A 21,325-nucleotide genomic window follows, 5' to 3' on the forward strand; every position below is an offset into this window, starting at 1 on the left:
TGGGAAGTGCCGTAAATTGCAGTTGTCATCAGCGCTGCTTCTTGCAGGCCACAGGAGGTCATTAAAAATGAAAACTCTTCCCCACTAAATACACCAGGTTCAGATCTTGGAAGCTAAGCAGGCTCAATCCTGGTTAGTACTTGGATAGGAGGCCACCAACAAATACCAGGTGGTGTAGGTTATACAGTGGGCCCTCCACATTCACTGGGGATAGGGGCACAGGACCCCCATGAAAATGGAAAAACCACAAATAAATAAATAGTACTTTTTTTAATGTGAGAGAATGCCTCTGTAGGAATCTTTAGATTAGTGGTTCTCAACCTTTGGCCCTCTATTTTTGAGATTTCAACTCCCAGAATTCCTGAACAATGAGCATACTGACTGGGACTTCTAGGAATTGAAGTCCAAAACATCTGGAGGCCCAGAGGTTGAGAACCACTGTTCTAGATCCTCCAGCAGAACTCTATGGTCAACATCTGCCAGAATTTGACCACAGGATCATGTTGGAGGACCAACAAATGCCTAGAGAAGTGTTTCTTTCTTTCTTTCTTTAGAAAGTATTTATTGTGAACCACAGGAAATATGCCAGGCATATGTGTGTTTCATATTAATGCTATCAATGTATTCTTTCTCCTTGAAGAAACATATAAGCTTATCAGACGTCATTTCCAGCCCGATTCAGGCATGGACTGGGATCAGAACAGAATGGGATGGAATGGGGGAAAACAGATGTTATTGCATGGATTTTGCCGTCGATGCCGCCAAAAGTCCCCAAGCCATAACCCCAGCTATGCTTTGCCCACCGATCTTCTTAACAATTAGAAATGCTATTTTTAAAATCTATTTCATCACAGTTATAGAAAACACACCAAAGGTTATTTTGAGTAGAAAGGATTGCTGGATAATTTCTTCAATTATCATGATTAACATCATTTTAAATGTTTCATTTTAATTTTATATTTTCTTCTGTCCCATAGCTGAGAAACAACAATTTCATCTTCATTGCAGCTTTGCCTCAAAGCATCTCCATTCCATAATCAAATTCCAAGGAACAACTGGAAGTCAGAAATATTTTCTGATCTACCACAAATCACATAGACATATTCCACTAAATCCTGGTCTATTTTATATCCCATGCCTGAGCTATAGCTCAGCTATCCAGCTTGCAATATAATTACCACAATGAAAATGGATGACAGGAAAATATGGGAAATCTTGTACATGTTCTTGCACAAATCTCATTTATTTCAACTGGACTTGTGTAAGACAGAGGCTGGATCTACACTGCAGAATTAATGCAGTGACACCATTTTAATTACCATGGCTCAATGCTACGGAATTGTGGGATTTGTAGTTTTGTGCGATATTTACCCTTCTCTGTCTAAGAGCTCTGGGCCACAACAAACTATAAATCCCAAATTCCATAGGATGAAGCCATGACAGTTAAAGCCATGTCAAACTGCATTAATTCTACAGTTGTGGCAGCAGCATATGGAGTGAGTGTGGTGTAGAAGTTTGAAAATTGGATTACGACTATGGAGACCAGAGTTCGAATCCCTGCTTGATCATGGAAACCTACTGGGTGACTCTGGGCATGTCACACTCCCTCCTCAGAGAAAGGCAAAGACAAAGCCCCGCTGAATAAACCTTGTCAAGTAAACCCTGTGAGAGAGTCATCTAGGGTGACCATATGTCCGAAACAACTTAAAGGCACACAACAACAACAATAATGTACAAGACAGCTTACTAGGAAATTTCATACCATATACATTAGAGCACAGTTGGCCAACACACTGCCCATAGGTTGCATGCAGTTCTTCATGTATTCCTTCAGGCCCCATTTGGGTCTTCATTATCTCGCTCAAAACTTGTGGTGGCAAAACAACCCCCTTTTTTATTGTAACCCAAGTCTGCAAGGAGCACACACAGACCCTAGAATTATCCAAGAATGAGTGATTGTCCTTAATGCCTTTCACCTTTCTTGTTTTAGTGTGAAAGGGCTACATTATCCCCCCTAATAGCAAATTTGACAGGAGCACAATTCTTCTTAAAAAATAACGTGCATGATCACCACATACCTTCTTTACAAGTGGAAAAGAGTACAGTGGTCCCTCCGCATTCGCTGGGGTTAGGGATCAGGGACCCCCATGAATGCGGAAAAACTGCAAATAAAAAAACACTATTTTTTTTTACCTGAGAGAATACTTCTCTAAGAATTTCCAGGTCCTCCAGTGCAACTCTATGGTCAACCTCTGCCAGAAGTTGATCATAGAGTCATGCTAGTCAGCACCTACAAATGCCTAGAGAAGTGTTTTCTCTAGGAACTTCTAGGTTCTCCAGCACATCTCTATGGTCAACGTCTGGCAGAGTTGTGCTAGAGGACCTTGAGATTCCTAGAGAGAATGTATTAATCAAAATCCCAAATAGTCAAATCTGCAAATGTGGAAGGCCAGCTCTAGATGTTTTACCACTGAAACACTGAATGCAGCAACTCAAAAGTTGCCCACTCCACTATGGCCTCCAGAAGTCATCCATTCCTGAATTAGAATGACTGTGGGTGTAATTTTTGCCTCAGGCCTTCAAAATATCTTGGGCCATTTCTAGCCATAGGGTATTGTTTCTCAAAAAGGCAAAGAAAATGCTGACCCAACATTCAACTGATGCATTCTTCTTTCAACAATGCTCCTGATGCTACCTAATTAGTAAAAATATGTACGTCTCATGAGAGATATAGACAGTCCCCAGTCTAACATATAAACATGCAGTGTCCAGACCCCACAATCATGAAGACAAATTGAGAGAAAAATGTTTTGTTCAGGCGTCAGTCTTGGCTGAACTCACTCTTGAGATATTCTTCGGACAATGGGACCATTTTTTGGTTCCCCAGGCCTCCCTTCCCCAGCTAGTGCAGAAATCATAACCGTCTCACTCTCTAGAACATGTCACCAGATGGTGACCGGGAGATGACTGGGAGGGCGCATGATGATTCCCACCAGAGTCAATACTCCAACGTGCAGAAGGAAGTTTCAGCCAAGGAACTAGACTGAAGATGTCAGCAGCCTGGTGGACTTTTAATAAGTTGGCTGTGAAACAACATGCCTTTGGGATTCATTCATTTGTTCTTTAATTCAAAACAGCCATCTTTTTTCTCAGTTGGCCAAAAACGCCCCCCCATCCCCATTCTTGCTCTGGCTAGGCTAACAGATAGGTGCTCATTACCACTGTTATATTTCTTTTCATATAAACTAAGTCTAAATAATCTGAAGGGAAGCTAAGCAGGCCCAGCCCTGGTTAGTACTTGGATGGGTGGTTACCAAGGTATACCAGTTACTGCAGGCTAAATTTCAGAGGAAGGAATTGGCAAAACCACTTCTGAATACTCCTTGCTTAAGAAAACCTTGTGAAATTTATGGAGTCACCATGAGTCAGCAGGTAACTTGAAGGCACATACATGTACACAAGCCAAACAGTGATATATACCCTACACCATTTTAAAGATGTAACCCAGGATGCATGTGCCCTAACAACATCAGAATATGGTCAAGATGGCAAAAATTATTAATGCAGAAGAGCATCCAAACTAGAAGAGGCTGCAGCAGTTTGCTTGTGAGTCCATTGAGAAAAGCACGATTCCACCCTTTCCTGTTCAGTCCCCTCTGTGGAGCTGAGTGCAAACCTCTTTTGCGCTTTGAACTCAGTTTGCAATTGAAGTAAGCTGAAGATAAAGGGGGAAAGTGGAAGGAAGAGAAAGAGGGAGAGAAACTTGGACATTTTAAAAGCAACTGAAAAGTGGGATGGCAGAGGATTAATCAGGATTTGCCCTGCCAAATCAAGATAGCTGGAGAGTATGGTAGCAGTGTATGCTTGAAGGAGAAAGTCAAGTATAAGCAGGGCTGCTAGCACCAAAGTATCGGCATAGTTGGACACCCACCTAGGTCAACAAACTGGCAAAAGACCCTCTACTGAGAAATTCTGTCCCCCCCCCCCCTCCTATTTTTTTCCTCTGATTTCTACCTAGCTAGAGAAGGATAAGCAAGAAACATATAGTGGAACTGAGTCATAATGAAGATGACAAATAGCAGTAGCTGCCAAGTGCTTGATTACCAGATCTCTTCCCATCCACAAAATAGCCCACAGGAGTCTATGCAGAAAATTAAGGACATATTCACAAGGTGGATCCTACTTTGAGAGCATCCAGAGGATTCCAGCATGTGTATGATTTGCATGTTCTTAGAACTGGGCTTGTGAAATCTAGAAGGAACCAAAAAGGCCAGTCCAGATGATCTCATGGCCTGTAAATTCCAAGTTACAGAAAAGAAACAGACATAAATGCAGATTTTGGCAGGAAAATTCCTTTTTTGAGCTGTATTCCCAGAATTTTCCAACCACGGTTCTAAGTAACTTTTCTATGCTTTTTATACATTGGGCAATGGCCTAGATACCATCTTCATATAAACATAAAAAGAAATGTAGGGCTGAGATGCTACAACAGAGTTGCACAGCACATATTGCTACATGTGGTGTTAAAGTGTTGATTGTTCTGTGTACAGTGGACCCTTGTTATCTGCTGGGGTTTGGTTCCAAGATCCCCTGTGGATAACAAAATCCGTGGATGCTCAAGTCCCATTAAATATAATGACATAGCAAAATGGTGGTGTCCCTTATAAAAAATGGAAAATCAAAGTTTGATATTTGAAATTTATACTTTTTTTTAATATTTTCAAACCGTGGATGCTTGAATCTGTGTATAAAAAATCCTTGTATAAGAAGGGCTGACTGTATTTTGTGTTCTATGTTTTATGTACTCTCTACTCATGTATAAATCTAGAAATTTTAGACAAAAATTGACCCCAAAAACCTGGGTCGACTTACTCATGATTCCATGTAAGTGTTTGTACATTAACATTTATTTTTTAAAAAGGAACCATCCCCCTCTCTAAGTAAAGTGGCAAAAAGCGAAAGCATAGTGTGTTGGGCTTTGAAGGATCTGAATAAGACATTTCTGAATGTCAGCTTTTTTGAGTTAAAATCTGGCAAAGTTAGCACATTAAAATTAAAGGTTATATGGTGAGGCCTTGCTATCCACAGATTGGATAGCAAATCTGCGGATTTGCTATCCACAGGCTGGATAGCAAATCTGCAGATTTAAGCATCTGCGTATGGCAAGTCCCCATTGGGGACAACGGTGGTGTCCCTAATGGTGGCACAGCTATGTGCCCACACCTCCATTGGGGACAACGGGATGAGGTCCCATGGATTTTGGTATCTGTGGAGGGGTCTGGAACCTGTCCCACTGTAATCACTGGTAATGTAGTCACCATTTCCTTTGCTTTGCCTTTTCATACTTTTTAACCTGTGTGGGTTTTCTTAGCCCCAACTGTGCCTAGTCACCTCCCACACATGGCACAGCCATGATTTACCATAGTTAGTTCCTCATCCATCTAGCCTTCAGGGTGAGTACAAGCAGTTATGGTGGAATTTTGTACGTTCTTTGGCATCATTTTCCTTTGATTTGTCCTTTAAATCCTTTGTTACACACCTCTAAGTTTTATTCTCAACTTATTCACAGATCATATCAAAAGCCATTATTTTGGCCCCCAAACCTGCCATCAATTTATACATGAGGTCAGCTTACATTTGAGTATAGATGGTAGCACTTGTGTTGAATTGTAACAATGTGCCACCAAACACACAGCTGAAGGTGTACTACTGGTCATTTCTGCAGGGGCAGAGGAATATACTGTATGTTGCCTAAGAAAGTTCATTCACAAGTACACTGGCACCACAACCTGTACAACTACACTTCTGTGACCCTGAAATTAATGGAGACATTGCACATCAAACATGAATGTCCAATTGCTTCTGTAGGATAGTTAACACATGCATACCCTCCAACTTTCCCAATCTGGCAGGTTTAATGTGATTAATCTTCTGCTGTCCCACGTTTTCACATGCTTTTAAAATGTCCCCATTTTTCTCGATTCCTCCCACCACCACCACCCCTTTTGTCTCTGACTGACATCCATGGTCAAAAACTGAGTTTAAAGTGCAAAAGTAGTTTGCACTCTGCCAGGTAAGCAGACGAAAGAGGAGAAGGTGGTGTGGAACCTTGCCCTTCCCAATTGATGCAGTCTCTCCTAACCTACGGTATGTATTTTTCCTCATTAATAACTTTTGCCATCATGACCACACTCTGATGTTGCTTGACCACATCTGTCCTCGTTTTCATCTGTGAAATGTTAGAAGGCATGCATGTGTATAAGACACCAAGAGGATCTCAGTCATTGTCCATCCATGGTGGAATCCCCCAGAAACATCAGAAAAGGCACAGTAACACACCAGATGCAATATCATTTTGGGCGCCAATGCCTGCTCTCACAGCAAAGTCATTCTGTGTTAATCCTGATGGGACTGGAGCTGGTGTCTGGTTGTGTGCTCAGGTCTCAGGTGTTCAGGTCTCTTGTGATTTTCTGTGTTACTAACCAACACCCATTCTATTTCCGATCCTTGGGCTTATCTTGTGTCCCTCACATGTTATATATATTTGAATGCGCTCAATTCCACATGGCTTTATCAGCCAACAGCTTATCCCTGAAGGCTGTTCCATTCCAGTTTTCAGTGCCAGAACAATACAATCAAAGGTCCCCTATGATTCACAGTTCCCTCTTTCATAAGAACAAGTTTTGGCATCTCCCAGCTTTCTCTCCCCTTCTCCCACCACAGGTCAGTCCCTCTGAGAATTTTCTCAGTCGATCCCTTCACCGCTTTCCCTCATATTCCCATGAATGGATTATTAGAAACGTTTGCAGAACCTCCATTCATGACGTCAGGGTCTCCTTCCCTTCCTGCATCCCAAGAGACAAGACACTGGAACAATCCCACACACCTGTAAACACCTTCCCCCTCTCTTCCTTTTCCCTCTTAAGTTTCTGCTTCCCAGAGCTGTCAAGACATAAAAGATCTTTTGTGCACACAGGGAAAAAGGATTTGCCAGAAACACAAACTCTACTTCCAACCACGCTACCACACATCTGTTTCATGCAGCTGGTCTCCAGCATAAAGAGGAGGGTCTTGAGGAGTGTGCATTTTATATTTATGATTTTTTTATACACGCATACACACACACAAACCAAACCAAGACAGGAGAACAACTCTAGCCAGAAGTAAGATCAGCCATGAACTTGTCCTCAGTGCTCTGGGAGTTTCACACAGAGTGGAAGAAGGAAGTCATTTCTAGGATGTTCAATGGAGATGGGGGTGGAAGAACCCAATGGTTGAAAGCCTCTACATCTGGGTACAATTTTTTTTCCAGATAGGGTGCTGGTTAAAGACATGTATGTTCATTCCAGCTGTTTTTGAGCCCACCCACTATCTTTTTCTGACTATTTATGAATAACAGCAGCTGTTTGTTTCTCCCCACAAAACACTTCCGTAGAATCATAAGGAGGGAAGAACAGGTCATTCGTCTTAAGGGGTTTTACCGGATTTGCACATCAGAATAAGAAAGCTTGAAGCTGTTGTACCTTTGGTGGCAGGGTTGTCACAAGATATTTTGATACCTTACTGTAAGATTCTGCTGGTGCACTGCAGTCTTCCATAATCAAAATGAAGATTTTTCAGTGCCTGGTATTCCACTCTCATGTAATAATCAGACAGAAACAGAAAGTTTTAATCCCCTCTCTGTGTCCTTTTCCTCTAAGCAATTTGATATTCTTGTAAATGAAAAATATATGCACACAATAACTTTTCCTGAATTTATAATTAACATCTCTATATATAATGAAATGACTCTGAATTCCACACATTTGGGGCTTTTGGTTGTGAGATTTAGCCCTGTTTCATTCATGAAACATAAAAAGTACAACCTTTGGACAGTTCCTTTAAATAAGTGCCATTGCATCCACCAGGGTTTACAATCAGTTGAGCGCACAAAGGATTACGGGCACAACACGTTTTAAACTGGAGCTGCTTCTCGGAAGGCTTAGCACAAAATTCATGCCAAAGTTTGGGACAAAACCAGTGGTAGTCAGTGGCTGCCATCTCAGTGGAGCAGTGGGTCCATTCTGGGTTTCTATCCAAACTTTAAAGGAGCTTTCTAAGGTGCTGGATCTATTTATGAATAGGTTCCTACCAGAACCTTTGATAGCTCAGTTTTGGGGAAAGCATGTTGATGGCTGATTTCCTGTCTGTCTGTTTGTTTACATAAACACCTTCTTCCTGGTCCCTAGGTATCCTTTTGTTCTCACCTGTCCTACCTGCATGCTTCTCTCTCTTTCTCTTTCTCTCTCTCTGACTCCCCACCATGGAACATGGGATTAGGAAGCTCTCCTGAAGAGATCATAAAATCATAGAATCACAGAATTGGAAGAGACATCAAGGACCATCCAGTCCAACTCCCTGCCATGCAGGAAGACACAATCAAAACACTCCCAACAGATGGGCATCCAGCCTCTGTATAAAAACCTCCAAATATGGAGAAACCACCACTCTCCAAGGGAACGTATTCCACTGTCCAACAGGTCTTACCATCAGGAAGTTCTTCCTAATGTTTAGGTGAAATCTCTCTTAGTTTCTCCAAGCTAAACATACCCAGCACCGTAAGGCATTCCCCATCGTTTCCAGCCCCTTCACCATTTTGGTGAATGGACACCAAATGGATACTTTATATGGAATGCTCCAGCTTGTCAATATCCTTCCGTTAGTCTAGACACTATGCTTCTATTGATGCAGCCTAGGATCATATTGGCTTTTTTAGCAGCTGCATCACACAGTTGACTCATGTTCAGTGTCTACTAAGAACTTTATCGCACCCGCTTTTTTCAACGTTATGGATACGGGAAGAGGACGCTAGTGTGCACGTGTGACCGCCCCAAAACGGATTTTACCGCACACCAAAGCATCCTCCAAAGGGCCCCATTTGATCACCTGGCACCAAGCCATCCCCGTTCAGTGCTGACGGATTGCCGCAACAGAACGGAACAGGGCCTTTTGGAGGATGCTTTGGTGTGCGGTAAAATTCGTTTTGGGGTGGTCACACGTGCACACTAGCGTCCTCTTCCCGTATCCGTAACGTTGAAAAAAGCGGGTGCGATAAAGCCCTAAGACACATTGATCCCTTTTCCATGTACTGTTGTCAAGCCACGTGTCACCCATCCTATATCTGTGCATTTCATTTTTTCTGCCTAAGTATAGTATCTTAAATTTCTCTCAAAAATTCAGTCAAGGAAGCCATAGTCCTGAATTTGCCTGCTAGTTAACAGTCTGAAGAAGCAATAGATGACTAGATTCTTGGAAGTCTCTCATTCATAGGCATAAGTTGAAGCCTACTTGACATCACATAACAACTACAACTAAGGCTCAGCCCTGCCTGAATTGATGCCTTCATTTGCTCATATAGCTTAAAGTACTCATCCATATCCAGAAGAAAAGGGAAAAAACCTGGGATATCGTTATCCCTTCAATTTTTCTGAAATGTCATTTTAGCTAAATGTACAACTGTTGTTTGAATTCAGCTTAATTTTTGTGTGTTTTGTGTTGGAACTTGACCAACTCAGTCATGTGAAAAGATGAGTCACTATGTTTTTAACAGCCTCCCATCAGATTTTCTTCCAGAAAGACACGTAGCCTATTCATTCCATGTTCTTAGTTTTCTGTTTTGGGGTTCTGTAACCTAGAAAAAAAAGTTAATTAAACGACCTCCTCACACCCCTATATTCACAATATTATGTATGTTTATGGTTCAGAGAAGATGCCAGCCACAGATGCTGGCAAAACGTCAGAAACAAACTCTTAGGGAACACGGCTACATAGCCCGAAAAACCCACATAAAACTATGGATTCTGGCCGTGAAAGCATTCGACTTCACAAATCAGGTTATTTCTTTTCCTCAGAAAACTCTTTCTATATCCCCAGCAACAGCTGGTGTCCTCCTTCTCAATGGGAGCAATAAATCTGCTCTGGGTTTTAATCTGCACTTTAAAGGAGTTATCCAAGAGCACTATTTGGGGGATAGGGTTTAGCACCTTGGTTTACTCCTTTAATGTTTGGACTTGTTGCCTGATGTGACTGACATCACCACTGGCCACTCCACCTGCTTTTCTTCCCCAGCCTGTGCCCTGCTGCCAGCCTCCCCACCCAAGAGTCCCGATCTCTGTTTATGTTACATTATTAGAAGGTCAAAATAGATCTTGAAAGTTTATAGATGGTCAGAAAACAATTGTAAAAGGCAGAACTAAGTGCAGTTTCCACATTTTTTATTTTGCTCCTTCACAGTGATGTTTTGGCATAGAGACACGGTCCACCTGACTTTGCTACATTCAAAGCCACACTGATATAATCGCTCAGCAGTAATGTTCCTGCACAGGTCTCATTCATGTCAATGGCATTTATCCAAGGGAACTTCCACTTGGGTTGTGCTGTGTGTAGGTCTGGGCCTGCTTACTCATTAAGCAGAGTAAGCCAGCTGCCTAAACAAACAAAATTGCCTAAGGCAGCTGATTTTCTGTTCTATGAAAAGATAGCAAAATGTTAGCTATTTAAGATATTGTTAATGTTAGGTATTTAAATACAATAACATCCAAAATCCACAAAACAGTGATGCCTTTACTGGGCAAACCAAAATGCACAATATTCATGCTGCAAGCTTTTGAAGCTCCACTGGCTTCTTCATCAGAAAAAGCTATTAAAAATCATACAAGAGAAAGGAAAAAATTGACGACATTAATCATAGGCCTGCATTTTGTCAGGATGTTGTGGTTGTTATCCCCAGTTCAGATGATATGGAGGGGTATTACTATCTGGACCATACCATCTGAGCTGAGGACAACCACCACCACAACATCTGGACAAAATGCAGGCCTATGATGCACATTATCATTTTTCCCTTTTCGTTTGTGTGATTTTTAACACCCTTGCTTGACACAGAAGTCATGAAGAAGCCAGTGGTGCTTCAAAAGCTTGCAACATGTATATTGTGTGTGGAATCTTGTTACTGCATTACACCAGGGTAACTACCCCAGCATAGATAGTGATGGCAGGAGGAAACAGACTACACACTCGCCATGAAAGAAAGAAGACACTGGAGAAACAGGTTGCTCAGAACCAACAGATTTTGTCTCCCCTTCTTCACCATCAATGTGCAACCCTGATAGTTTACTACTAGTGTAGTAAAATGTAAGATGATACTCTTTGAACCACCAGTGTTGTCTGGGCTTGGAATGAACTCAGCCTCTGACCCCAGGCCAGAGTGGATGTCCTTTCTCAGTATTGGATGCCCCACATCTACTAGGATGGTCTATAATTCATGAGGCCTAGTCTGTTCTTCCATCCTAATTGTGGGTGGCTCACAGCGCTGTGGCACTGGGACATGTAGATTAATTGGGATGGTGATGATGATGGTGGTGGTGGTGGTGGTGGTGATATCAGCAACCCACTCACCTTAGGATTCCCAGATCCCTCTGAGCTTACCTGCAATCCTCACACTAGCTGGTGAGTTGTGGATGGATTTTCCCAACACTACCATATTGTTGTAAGTGATTCCTACTCTTATCAAAAGTACACTCGACCCTCCACATTTGCAGTTTTGACTTTTGCAAATTTTATTATTTGCAGATTTGATTAAATGTTCTCTTTATGAATATCTAGGTCCTCCAGCACAATTCTGCCAGAATTTGCTCATAGAGTTGTGCTAGAGGAACTAGAGATTACTAGAAAAAAACACTTCTCTAGGCATTTGCAGGTCCTCCACCGTGATTCTATGATCAGCTTCTGGCAAATGTTGACCATAGAGTTATACTGGAAGGCCAAGAGATTCCTAGAAAGGTGGAGAAAAAAAATCAGTGTTTTTTTTTATTTGCGGTTTTTCCGCTTTCCCGGAGGTCCTGTGCTCCTAACCCCAATGAATGTGAAGGGCCTACTGTATTTGGAATGGCTTGGGTGTTGAATGAATGATTAAGAACCTTTAGCTTTACAAAAGTCCTGCTCTAGGCGAAGAAGTGAACAGCCAGAACTGGTTGGTTGATATGAATCAACAATACTGCTGTACTTTTAGACTCTCCTTGGATGCATGTCTGTGGGGACTGTCACGATGAGCAACTATGCTTGAACATTCACCACTGTTCCATGGGTGCTATCTGTCTCCCCCAGGCAAATCCAGATCGGAAGGTTCAGCCCAGAGCTTTGTGGCAATTTTTAGATGCTGTTGACAAAGCTTTGGCCCTTATGAATCTGTCTGTAACAAATTTGAAAAGACCTAAGAAAGATGATGATTCTTTCTCTGAATAGCTTATGGTGAAGGAGGAACACAGCCTTGGTTCTTGACGCAACCGGAGACCCTCCACAGTCACTGACTGATCTTTTGGGTTAAATGTAAGACAGCAAGACAAAAAGACAGCAATAAAAATGATTTATTTTGTAGCTTGTAAATCAGCGCTGCAGCCATTGAGCCAAGAAGAGCCCTCCATTAGTGCTTGATTCTCCCTGACCCCATCCCACCCCCTTTCTCTCCCTTTTTGTCTGTCTTATATTTATTTGATATCAGATGGATGTCAAGATCTAAGCTGCTTCACCCAAATCACCAGCTCTGTAGCTTTAATTAAGACCCTATGCTTTGGAGTAGGAAATAGAAGGCAAGACTCCCAGAAAAAACCTGAAAGTGCACAAGACAAGAGTTTGCTGTGGTGGAGCACTGTTGAAAGGGCTTAGCCAAGGGGTAGCTGATATGTGCTGAATCTGGATGGAGGTAAGGCTACATTTTCTTCCTTCCCAGACACAATCTTGGGGTGAAAACCAAATCTTTGCCTCTAATGTTCAGCAAACTGGATCCATTTACATGATGTGAGAGGACAATGTTGCCTCCCAGTGGACATTCCAGAGTAGCACTTGGCTGAAAAACAGCTCAGAGAGGATGGAAGATTCCAACTTGTGAAAGTTACCTTTGGGGATAACAATTTCCATAACCCCAAGACTGCAGACCACTAGTGGATTCTGGGAGCTGTAATCCAAAAAGTAACATTTCCAGGTTCTGGGCAGATAGCATGTTAACCAGTGAGTGTTCCACTGGAAACATCTGACAAAGCTGCAGGACTGTAGCTAATCTCTGTATTTCTTACTTTTAGTTATTATGAACATCCTTTCCCACCACTGTGGTGCTTGCCAAACCCACCAGAGATGGGAAGCACATTCCTGTTCCAGACGGTAGTCCTTTCATTAACTTCTAATATAAAGAGCGTGTGAGTCAGCTCCAACCGGATAATATTTGCAAAAATTTAGAAATCCAAGTTATGGAGAAGGTAAAACAAAACTCCTCTGAGCCAAGACAGTATGGGAGCAATGAAAGGATTTACACAACTTCCATGGAAAAATGTAATGATATAAATCATCTGATAGGTCCATCTGCTTTTTAAAAATTCATTTGAGAATGAATAAATATAATTAAATAACATATCTATTACAAGTGGGAATCATATGTCCTCCCATATGTAATGTTGGACTGCAAATCCTAGCAGACTGGAAACCCCATGGTTTCCAACCCAAATAAATCTTATTAATACCATCATAAATAAGAACAACTGTTCATTAAGAGAATGCCCATTTTTGCCGCTTTTTCTCTTTATCTATTATTGCACCCTTCTTGAACCACCATTTTTTTTAATCCAGCCAAGTATATGTTCATGACTGTGGATTAGAAAAACAGAATGAAAGAAGTTAAATCCACTCCTCCAATTACAGATCAGGGTGTAGTTCATTTTTGTAAATAAGTAGGATGTTGAGAGCCCCATTTACAGAACACTCATCTTCTCTAATTTAATCTTCACATGCGCTTACCAGTCACAACTATCCAGAAATTGGAAAGAAATACCTTTTGGGACCACACCTTCCAGAACTGACAGCATGGCTAATATGGCCATTAATTCTGGGAGGTGTCATCGAAAAATGTAACTTTCCCAGGCCCTGACACATCTTACACTAGATGAAGGTGTGGGATAATCTGGTATAATTAGCCAGATTCCTACCTTCAGAATGTACACATTCCAAGATACAGGTCAGGAATGGGAATGTGTAGTGCTACAGATGTTGGACTGCAGCTCCCCTCCCCATTGGGTATGCCAGCTAGGGCTGATGAGAGTTGTCATCTGGCAACATCTGGAAAGCTACACAATACCTACCAATTATTTATACATTGATCCAGCTAATCATTGGGTATTACTTAGCCAGGATGGGTGTGTAATTCCTCTATTGTCAAAGGCAGTTGTTGCTTTTTATGTGTGTGCCTTCAAATCATATCCCATTTATGGCAACCCTAAGGTGAACCTATCACAGAGTTTCCTTGGCAAGATTTGTTCAGAGGAGTTTGCCTCTACATTCCTCTGTGGCTGAGAGAGTGTGACTTGTATTACCATCCACTGGGGAGTATCATCAGGAGCATGCTGTTATATTCACGTCTTGCTTAAAAGTAGTTTTCAAAGACATAGTGTGTTGGTCTGTTCCAGCATTTTTTTAAAAAAGATATAAAGTAATCTTGTACCACTTTTGAGATTAAGTAAGAAAATGTTTTGAATTTCTGTTATAATTCACGCTTCTCTCTCCTGCCACTTGTTAGTATAGAGTGGGCGTGCCACATTCGCTGGGGTTAGGAGCACAGGACCCCCGTGAAAGTGAGAAAACCGCAAATAAAAACCCACAATTTTTTACCTTAGAGAACACCTCTCTAAGAATCTCAGCCAGAAGCTGATCATAGAATCACACTGGAGGACCTACAAATCCTTACAAAAGTGTTTTCTCTAGTAACCTCTTAAGTCCTCCAGCGCAACTCTATGGTCAACTTCCAGCAGAGTTGCACTGGAGGACCTAGAGATTCTTAGAGAGAACATACTAAACAAATCTGCAAATAATCAAAGCCATAAAAGTCAAAGCCACAAATGTGGAGACTGTATATGTCTGTCCACAGAGGCTTCACTCCATACATCTAATGGAGCAGATTGGAGACCACATAAGCTTTTACTTGGGAATAAAAATCTGTCTCAAAGATGTTACAGAATTCCTTTACATCTTTTTATGTCTAGCTTGTGTGCCTCCTTTACCATTATTATTATTATTATTATTATTATTATTATTATTATCTGCTTCTCCCTGGGAAACAGAATACTAACATAGACCTTTGGTTTGAACCCCAGTTCTTCTCTTTTTGTTCACCATTTAAAGGACAAATGGGAAATCCAGCACTGTAGTGAAACAAAAGCCTATTATCATGGATATTGCCCCTGAATCAATCACTCTTACTCAATGGCTAGACAGGTGAGTATATTATGCCTTCCGAAACTGCCTTCTCAGCAGATCCCTTGCTCTATCTGTCTCTGCTCAATATACCTCGATTCCTAGAAATGCTGCTTGCTCAGCAGCGTCTTAGAGGAAAGAAAGGCAATTTTCTGCTTTTTCCTCATGTTTTTAATGGAAGATATATAAAAAAGTAATGGCTGATTGCTGATTCTGCTTAGTTAGTGGTAAATGGGGAGTGATGCCACTGTTGGCTGGGAAAAGAGCCAACATGAATGCAGGCTGGTGGGGAAGAGAAAGAAAGTGGAATTTGGTCAGAGGTTCAGCAATTTGCTTCATGGAGAACTTTCACATACAGCAGTGGTAGCTGGTGACTTTCCTGTCAGTGGGACACTGAATCCATAATAAGTTTCGGTTTGAATTTTAAAGTGGCTTTCCAAGGTGCTGAACCTTTTTGGTGGAGTGAGAATGGCATTTAGCAGATTTGATTTTGATGGCTCTTTCTAAGGCCCCATTCCCACTTACATTTAAATTGGTTTGTGATTCGCCTTCGCTCCATGTCAGTGAATCGATTCCAAGCGGTCCATTGTTCCCAATATGAAAGCAGACCCTTTCATTATTTTTGTGTAATCGCTTCTTTTTTGGCATGATTGTCATCCCCACTAGTTTGCGCCACTTCAAAATGCATGTCAATCATCTGCGCATCATTGGTGACGTAAGCAGCAGCCCGGCTTGGGAACTATATTTTTTTAAAAAATAAATGATAGAAGATTTGGTTCTTTGGTTTTGCAACTATTTGCCTCACTGAGCTGCCGATCAGACAGCTTGCCACCCAAGTAATTGCAAGTAGTTGCAAAATCAATGAATCGAATCTTCTATCAACTAAAAAAAACATGCACCCATAGGTCACACTACAAACACAAAGGCAACACTGAGGGGAGGAAATGGTGGATCTACCAAAAACTGAGGAGAGATGGTAAATACCCCTCTGCCATTAGTCTCTCCCCTCCAAAATGATATGATTCAGATCCGTTGTTCCCATTTGTTGAACACGCTTCGGAATCAATTTTTTTCAAAAGAACCGCCAAAAATCTAGTGTCGGGAAAGAGCAGGGGGTTTTGTGTTTGCCTTGCTTCATCGCGATTGAAACTGAGCAGAAGGATCAGAACTGGTTTCAAATGGGAACGGTGGTCGTATAACCCAATCAACAATTCACTTTAAATCATAGTGGGAACACAGCCTAAGAGTCTTATTGCATGAGAAAAGAAAGCAGAAACAGCTGCAGAATAACTGGCTTTCTTTGTGCCTTATCGCATGTTATAGCGCTTCAGTTCTTTTCTCATGGGAGATGGTCATAAAAGTATATCTTTTGTCAAATGGATTTTTCCAGCTAGACAAAACATACACTTTTGAAACCACCTCCCACAGGAAGAGAACTGAAGCACTATGACATCATATGGTAAGGCATGGAGAAAGGTGTTATTTTCTGATTGTTTCCAGTTTCTTTTCTTGTGCAATAAGGCCACAAGTTCATACTAAAACACAATGCAGATTCATAATACCAGTGGCATGGAAGCCATGAGCTGCCATTCCATGCAGGATAGAAAGCAATCCTGTGGCCTTCTACAAGTCTCAGAAACCTGATCTCTCTCTCTCCTTTCTTCCCTTCCTACTTCCCTCTCCCTCTCTGAAAAAAGACATCATGAGCTATAATATCTAATTTCCCAAATTGGTAAATGTAGTACTTCTAATTCCTTCCAGTTAAAGAAATGAATGTATACTTACATACTTATAGATTTTCATGACTGGTTCTTTCTTTTAATATGTTTAGTAAGATGTATGGTTATGCTGCCTCTTGAACTCTTGTTATCCCAAGCATAGAACAAACAAATTCAATTTTTTTTTCCATTTAAAGGTCCTGCTGCTTTCTTTTCTTATTTGAATTATATTTGTTCATCTCAAACTACATAAAGTTTTTATTATAACCTACAACCCATACAATTAAATAAGAAGTTTTAGTTTTGTTCCCATGTAAAAGAAACAGTTTTTAAGGAGATGTCAATAAATAATACATTGCTTCCAAATCTTCTGGAAAAAAGTTCTATGGATACTATGGACTGCCAAAAAGACAAATAAATGGATCCAGGACCAAATCAAGTCTGAACTCTCACTAGAAGCCACAATTACTCAACTGTGGCTATCATACTTTGGACTCATTAGAAAAAATGATAATGTTTGGTAAAGGTGAAGGCAGTAGGAAAAAAGGAAGACCATATTACAGCTGAGTAGACTCAGTCAAGGATGTCACAGTCCTGAGTCTGCAAGACTTGAACAGGCCTGTTAATTAAAGGATCTCTTGGGCTGCATCGACACTGCAGAAATAATCCAGTTTGACACCACTTCAGTGGCTCAGTGCTATGGTATTCTGGAATTGTAGTTCTGTAAGACATTTAGCCTTCTCTGTAGAAAGCTCTGGTGTCACAACAATCTACAATTTCTAGGATCCCATAGCATTGAGTCATGACAGTTAAAAGTGGTGTCAAACTGGATTATTTCTGCAATTTGGGTGCAGCCCTCATAGAATCATAGTGTTGGAAGAGAACACAAGGGCCATCCAGTCCAACCCCTTGCCCTGCCAATCTCATTCCCAGATTGACAATAAATTGAAGGTGAGATGATGGCAATTAACATCAAACCTCTTCTTTATTACTGCAATACATTTCACAGTGCTGTGGAGCCCTTGCACTGAAACTGGGCTTGGAAAAGTTACTTTATTTTATGTACAACTTCCAGATATCCTCCAGCAAGTAACATTGATCTATAGGTTCTGAGATTTAGAACTGAAACTTTAACCAGTTCAGTTGCTCCTGGGTTTGTTTTGTTTTTAATTGTAAATTCGAAATGTTATGGTAGGATGGACACACACACACACATATATTCTACTTACTGAGTATCTGATTATGGCAAAAGGGGACAAGCAAGACTGGATGGAGAGTAAAGCATCCTATCCCATCTGATTTTGGAAACTAAGCAGAGTCAGCTCTGGTTAGTACTTGGATGGAAGACTGCCAAGGAATACCAGGGAATGCAGGCTTTATTTCAGAAGAAGAAGCTGACAAAACCATCTCTGAGGATCTGTTGCCTAGGAAAACCCTATGAAATTCATAGAGTCACTATAAGTACAGGTGACTTGCAGGAACATACACACACAAGAACAGATGGACATTGAACATATTTTCACTTCTTGGGATAAACCTAGAGTAGTTAGCCGGTTGCCATATTCTAGAAACACCACCACCTACTGTTAGTATAACAACAGTACTGTTAAAGTAATGTAAGGAGAGAAAATGTAGGCTTGTCGCCTCACTTTTTTTGGAAGTGGAACACAAGAGAGAGGTGGAAATCTTTTTTGTAAATCTTGAGTGGTATTAGAGGCAAAAGGAGGGTGCTACTAAGAATCAGCAACTGATTCAGCCCAATTCTGAAGCAAGTTTGATAAATATGTATCAGCTTGACCACATTGGCTAAGTTTGGTTCCAGAGCAGAGCAGCACAGTCTGAAGAGACAAAGGTCTGGTGATCCAGATATCATAAACAAGTGGGGAGGAACCTCCAAAATGATCTTATGAAAATGCCAAGGTGGTATGATATTGCGGGGAGAAGAGGACTATGGCTTTATTTATTAACAGCACTAATATACAATCTGGGGTAAAAAAAATCACCAGCATTTCTTATCCAGTGTGTATAGAGAGGGATTATGGACATTATCAGTCAAGGGAAATTGGAAGTATAATCCAGTGGCAATCCGAATGCAATCATGGGGTTTCACGTTATTGCGTGATAGACTACCACATGCAATTTCGGGCAATGGCAAGCTATTTTCGGGCAATGAGAAGTCAGTTCGAATGCAATTCGAATGTACGTAAATTTGCTGAACTAGTGATCTGACGTGAATGCGTTCTGGACTCATTTTCTTTTCATTCAAAATTAAGAGAAATTCCTCCCGTGTGATAAACTCCACAGTGAAGTCACTGAAGTTATAGAATCAATGATCAGTTCCTGGTTTGCTAGATTTAGCTGTTAGTTGCAGTTCACCGGCATGAGGATTTGGGCAGTTGTTAGGAGCCTATATATTATTAGGCAGTAAAATATATTCCACACTCACCCCATCCACCTTAATTGTGGAGTGCTATCTCAGCATTATTCATTGTTTAAAACCATATATTTCTTCTGCCTGTGTGCAGTTTTGCTGTGCCAAAAATCACATTTATTTAATTGAAAAAGTGCATGTATTACTATTATATTGCATTCTTAATACATATTGTGAAGCAAAGCAAACACAATTATTTTATTTCCCCTTTGGTTGAGCAAACAAACCACTATACAGTATTACATTTCTCATTATAAGTTAAACTTATGCATGCACAGACTTATATACAATTTACTGTTTGAAGTTAATAATTTTAGCAATTATTTATTACCGGTATTACTGTTATAGATGATCATTAGTTTAACTTAATGTTGAGGCATTTCTACAGCAGTAATATAGTGTCCGTAGGGACAGAAAGAAGCAGATGGTGTCAGTGCCAGGAAAAAGGAGCACCAGTTCCCAAGACTGAGTGGCTTATTGTTTTTAAAACTTGTTTTTGGCTTTTTAAAAAGAGCAAAATTTTCAGGTGTTTAGCACAAACGCATACAAAACACACACACACACACACACACACACACATACACACACACACACAGAGAGAGAGAGAGAGAGAGAGAGAGACGGACACATGCACTGAAGCTTATTTGCCTGAAATTTGTCTGGGTAATCTTCTCTTTAGAGTTTTATGTAGATATATAGAAAAAACAAAACTTTAGGTGTTCTAGTTCCCCAGAAAAATCCATATTAGCCCAGATTTCCAAATCCTAATTCAGATTCAGGGTCCAGATTAGACTGGGGCTCAATCAGTCTGGAATTATTCACACCAAGCTCCAGATCAGTAAACTGGGCTCCAAATCAACTAATGGTTTCTGTGCGTAACCCTAGCAAGAATTACCATTGATTAAAACTTTGGCAGGGGGCAATAGTGGACCAAAGCAACATCCGGATGCAAGGATACAGGACAGGTTAGGGACTGTAAGTCTGAGGCGAGGGAACTGTCAAATTAGCAATATGTAAGCCACTCCGAGAGCCTTTCCAGCTGAATAGCGGGGTATAAATACAGTTCGCCCTCCAGATTTGTGGCTTTGACTTTTGCGGATTTGATTATTCACAGGTTTGATTAGTATGTTCTGCTTAGGAATCTCTACATCCTCCAGCATGACTCAATTGTCAACTTCTGTCAAAGGCCACACTGGAGGACCTAGAGTTACCTGCAGTGAACGTGATGGAGGGAGAAAATGATAAAGACAAAATGAATTTACATTTCAAAAGTAATATTAAGGAGTGGGAACAAAGTCACTTTCTTGGTGTAATGACTAATGCTCTCTAATAACTTTCTAAAGTGACATTTTTAGGGCATTTTTAGAGGCACATTGACAGGAATTTCTCAGGTTTTACAACATCCTCTGATGAGCCCCACCTCATACACAAAAAAAGAACAACACAACAGAACAAAATGAGTCACCATGTTTATGATGTAAAAAGTATAGCATTGCCTTTGTAAAGAAAAATCATGGTAACAAGCAAACAGCAATGACATTCTTTTTGAAAGTGACTTTCCAAGTTCTGAGGATGAGAAGGGGCAGGATAGCAAATAGTTTTTCCTTTCTCTCCCCCATTATTTTAAAAACCCATTCATTCGTTTCATTTAGATCCTTGCTTTTCTTCTGATGAGCTACATATGTGGCATATCCCTCCTCCTCCTCCACACTTTATTCTTACAACAATACTATGAGGTAAATCTTCAAGTCCCTCTGTCCTCTGTTCTTAGGTCCTGCAAATTCAGACTGTAACCTCCCTAATTTAGCCATCTGTCATGTGGTTTTCTTCTCTTTCTACTATCTTCTACTTTTCCTAGCATTATTATTTTTTCCAATGAGTTGTGCCTTCTCATAATGTGGCC

This window comes from Sceloporus occidentalis, unplaced genomic scaffold (assembly GCF_023333645.1).
Source record: "Sceloporus occidentalis isolate IW3139 unplaced genomic scaffold, rSceOcc1.0.p SCAF_7, whole genome shotgun sequence".
Lineage (NCBI taxonomy): Eukaryota > Metazoa > Chordata > Lepidosauria > Squamata > Phrynosomatidae > Sceloporus > Sceloporus occidentalis.